Source organism: Palaemon carinicauda, chromosome 45 (genome assembly GCF_036898095.1).
Source record: "Palaemon carinicauda isolate YSFRI2023 chromosome 45, ASM3689809v2, whole genome shotgun sequence".
Lineage (NCBI taxonomy): Eukaryota > Metazoa > Arthropoda > Malacostraca > Decapoda > Palaemonidae > Palaemon > Palaemon carinicauda.
Window position 1 is genome coordinate 36,878,838 of NC_090769.1, and position 5,000 is coordinate 36,883,837.

At 34.0% G+C, this 5,000-nt stretch overlaps 1 protein-coding gene across 1 annotated transcript in view; it reads right to left on the reverse strand.

Annotated features, from left to right (window-relative positions):
• Positions 1-529, reverse strand: part of LOC137634622 (fatty-acid amide hydrolase 1-like) — a 26,644-nt gene extending 26,115 nt beyond the window's left edge. The window contains exon 1 of the mRNA XM_068367090.1: positions 244-529. The gene's annotated coding sequence lies outside the window, so the exon portion shown is untranslated. The remainder of the gene's footprint in view (positions 1-243) is intronic.
• Positions 530-5,000: the final 4,471 nt, after the last annotated feature.

Consider the following 5,000-nt stretch of genomic DNA (forward strand, 5'->3'; position numbering starts at 1 on the left):
CAAATCAGCTCTACTGCCCTAATTAAAAGCACGGAGGTAGTTCGGCATATCTGCGTGACATCATCATCTTTTAATTTATTAAATGATTCTTGGAGTCGGTGCGATCGATAGAAGCATACACGGTGCGCCACAGGTAGATCACACAGAAACACGTTCTTTTCATATTGATTACTCTGCATTCCAATGCTCAGCTCGTGATTTCTTATCGATATCTCTTTATAACCAAAGTCTCACTCAGCTTACCTGCAAATTAAATAAAGATTCAGTCGTTGCAATTTTGTTGTCACCTAAGAAGATGCTTCCATCCAAATTGCGTAATGAAAAGAATAATCTCTCCGTGTTACGAATTGTATCTCCTCTGCACCCAGTTTAAGATGAAGTGATATTTTGCACAACACTTCACTTGCATGATCTCTGATCAGCTAAGATAGTAACTCGGCGCGTTCAAGTACAATGTCTGTTCTCCCAGTTGTGCATCCTGGATAACAGATATCCTGCTTGATCTACCAACCTCCCAACTCTAGTGATGTTGTGTTTGTACTCCGGATGTTTCCATAGTAACCGTGGAAATAATTCATGATATCTTTCGTTTTCTACGAACACGTTCTCTTTGCAGAAAACGGGTAATGATATGTTACAGCAACTATGAAAACATCAATAAATGTCCATGATAACATTTCTATATCGGAAAGAAAATATAAATGTATTCACACATACTTACAAACTAGTAAATGTACACATATTTACTAAGATAAAAATCCTTTTCTTAGGCCTCTTAATGGTTGACCCACCCACTAGGGAATTTGCGTATATGAAATTTGTCACATCCTCATATGTGTCATCTAGAAATTGCCGCTAATTTCAAGAGACGACTAAGGCATGTAATATGATGGTTTGATATTTCATGCAATATTTAGTGCAAAGCTTTCAAAAGAGTTGCTGTTACTGAATCACTTACTAATATTTCGTCATTGTCTAAATTCCCATCTTAATTTCTAGCTTAGGTCTGACTCAAGTAAAAACGTCCTCTGCCTAAAATTTCTAACCATTATTATTATTATTATTATTATTATTATTATTATTATTACACGCTGAGCTACAACCTTAGTTGGAAAGTCAATGCTAACAGTGAAAGGGCTCCAACAAGGAAAAATAGCCCAGTAAGGAAAGGAAACAAGGAAATAAAAATCTACAAGAGAAATAATAAACAATCAAAATAAAATATACTAAGAACAGTAACAGTATTAAAATAGATCTTTCATATATAAACTATGAAAACTTCAACAAAAATAACCGGAGAAAGGGAAACAAGATAGAACAGCGTGCCCCAGTGTACCCTCAAGCAAGAGAACTCTAATCCAAGACAGTGGAAGGCCATGGTACAGAGCCTATGGCTTTACCCAAGACTAGAGAACAATGGTTTGATTTTGGAGTGTCCTTTCTCCTAGAAGAGCTCTTTACCATAGCTAAACAGTCTTTTCTACCCTTACTAAAAGGAAAGTAGCCTCTGAACAATTATCTGGCAGTAGTTAATCCCCTTGAGCGAAGAAGAATTGTTAGGTAATCTCAGCGTTGTCAGGTGTAACATTTTCAGTATGCTACTAGTTTTTCTATCGGCAAAGTTTAGCAAAGTTGAGTTTGGTCTCTTCTTGGGTGGGTGGATGATAGAGAAAGATAGATTTTGTTCAAACACAAGCCTTTTTAAGAACCCTGGAGTAAGTCGTGAGACTAGTAAAAGCATCCCATTAATACCTACTAAAAACATGGTTATTTGGCATTATTCCCTCTTAGGTAAAACACGTGGGTTGACACATACACGCGTGTGCACACGCACTCATTTTTTTTTATGAAAAGAAGACTTAGAACAGGGCTCCAACAGATGTTTGCTCTAAAGGATGAATATAGAAAAAAAATCAACAGTAGAGATGGAGTGATAAAAACTGCAGAGGATTTCTATACAATGCTATATAATATTGATATAAGAAATAGCTTTGCCAATAGAAATGATGAAACACCTGAGCCGATGTCAAAAAAGTAACAGTAGGAGAAATAAAGGGAACATGAAAAGGCTTGAAAAGAAGCAAAGCAGCAAGAGAAGATGGCATAATAACTGATTTGATTAATTATAGAGAAGATTTCGTGGTAGTAAAAGCTCGCTGAACTTTACACAAAAATGTTTGCAAGAATGCTCTATACCTAGAGCTTGGAAAAACTCTAGCATTACACTAATTCACAAAAAGGGAGACACAAAAGACCTGTTAAATTACAATCCAGTAAGTTTACTCACCGTAATATATAAAATATTTACAAAGATAATATTAGACTTTAATCAGCCAAGAGAGGAAGCAAGCTCTAGGAGCGGGTATTCAACGAGTAATCATTTCCATGTAATTAACCAACTAATGGAAAAATCAACTGAGTATGACGAATCACTATGTATTGCATATATATAGATTATGATAGAGCTTTTGATTCTATGAAAACTTTAGCAGTATTGAAAGCACTTCAAAGACAAGGAATAGATGAATCTTATGTGATAACACTTGAAGATATTCAGGCCTTTTGTATCTCCCTTTTTGTGAATTAGTTTAATTGTAAAGTTTTTCCAAGCTGTAGGTGTAGAGTATTCTTGCGTTCATTTTGTGTAAAGTCCAGCAAGTTTTACTGCTATGAAATCTCCTCTATCTATAATTGAATCAATTTGCCTCTTTTCGAGCATTTTAATGATTTCTTTAATACCCCCTACTCTTACTTTTGGTACCGGCTCATGTATTTCATTACTTTTATTGGCAAAGTTGTTTTTTATATTACCATTGTATACCATTGTATAGAAATTCTCTGTAATTATTATCACTTCATTTCTTTTATTGGTGATCTTTCTATTTTCATCCTTTAAAGCAAATATATGTTGGCTCCCTGTTCCAAGTCTTGGTGCTTCTTCCCTTCTTTAGTGTTACCTTAATTTTGATCTGATGGCATTCTTTAATAACTTTGGTTTATTGTTAGTTCATTGTTTTGGATATTTCTGCTAATTCTATTTCCTCTCTTGCATTTACACTCATTTCCCATCTTTTCTTTTTTAGTTTTTTGGTGTTTTCTGCTAGTTTCTCTTGATCTTGTTTGCGAACTTTTCCACCTATCTTCAGTGCTGGTTCCAATACAAATTTTGTTAAACTATTAATTTCTTCTTTACTTGCTTATTACTTATTGACCTGAAAATTTCAAGAAAAGAATTGCTATTTCTTTATAAATCTTCTTCAAGGGAAAGGACATCATTCTTTCTGAACTTAAAGATTTAGAAATTGGCCATATCCATCGGAGATGTGAAAACAAAACTGCAGCTTACGAAGTTGCTATATTATGATTTTCTTTGCGCATTATATCTTTGAAGTAAAAAAATCTTAAAGGAGTTATTCTCCATTCAGTGTTTGAAATCATTAGAAGATTTCTTCCTCTAAGCGCACTTCAAGGATGATTTAGTTCATTGTGTCTAATTGCCCATTTATAGTATTAGTTATCCCACATAAAGTCAAGAAGCTACATTTCTGTATACATGCATGTGTATATAGACATATGCGATATGAATATGTGTAGATAAAAGTATATAGATCATGTTTATATATGTTAATACTGAAAAACGTAGGGCTGTAATCTTATGGTATCAACATTTTCCAAGGCAGGTATTTCGTACTAAGAAAAGAATATTTTCTTAAGAGAGCGAAGCCAAGAGAGTGACTAGTTTGTTGAGATCATAGCATGTTATGCCGTCTTAGATGTTTAATACCTTCATGGAAGGAGTGATGTGAGGTGTCAAAGTAAGGATTAGGTCATTAAACATAGGTGCAAGGTTCTTAATACGAAAAGTAGCCCAGATGTGACGCATAAGGGTTGATGTTTTGGAGACAGTACAAATGAGGGGCAGTGAAGAAAAATTACGGGAACCTTGTGAGAGCATTTGAAAAGGCTTGTAAAAGCAGAAAGTTGGGAGTTAATATGAATAAGAATAACTATATGAAAGTAGAAGATAACCATGAATATGAAGAAATTAATTAAATATTAGTTATCGAAGAATGGAAGCATTTGATTTGTGTAAGTATCTTGGAAGCACTGCACGGTCTGCACTAGATGACGTTAGGATGGAATACAAATAAGTCCCAAGTCTGCGAAGCAAGGAGATAGTCAAGGTATGGAAAAGATTATCGAATGATGCCGTAGTGATAATGTATAAAGCGATTGTCTAACCAATTATACAGTATATTCTTTATAACAGCCAAGTGTACATGTTTAAATCAAAGTAAATAAAAGTCGATGTAACAATTGAGAGGAACTGAAAGAGTGAGAAATGCGGAGACAAAGAGAGTGTTTGAAAAGTTATTTTGGGTAAAAGGATAGATCGCAGCATTTTGAGGTCATTTAGAAATATGGAAAACAATAGCGTTTAATAGGTTGGGGGGGGGGAGTTTTTAACTTAGTTTTAAGGTGGAATAAGGAAAGGAAAACGAATGCTTTATAAAACATATATTAGAAAGTGAAAGGTGATAATGTGATTGTGAGAATTAAATAATATTAGTATAAATTACACCTAGGAAGGTGTATGACTGGATTTGAATTCAAAGAAAGTAAGGTGGATAAGTGAAGCCTTACTATGATAAGAGCAGCATTTCAAGATAAAGGGAAAATGTGTGCAATGCATACAATGAAATATAGACGGCTTATGATGAATAGAGAGAAATTGTAAAGGTTTTAAGAGTGTATGACAATTATTGGTTAACTTAATAGTAATTATCTTCCGATACAAAAAGGAAGGTTGTAGAATATGATCATTATTACTGCTTGCTAAGCTACAATCCTAGTTGGAACAGCAGGATGCTATATAAGCCCAAGGGCCCCAAAAGGGAAAATAGCCCAGTGAGGAAAGGAAATAAGGAAAAATAAAATATTTTTTTAAGAACAGTAAAAATTTAGAATAAATGTTTCCCATATAAACTATAAAAAATTAA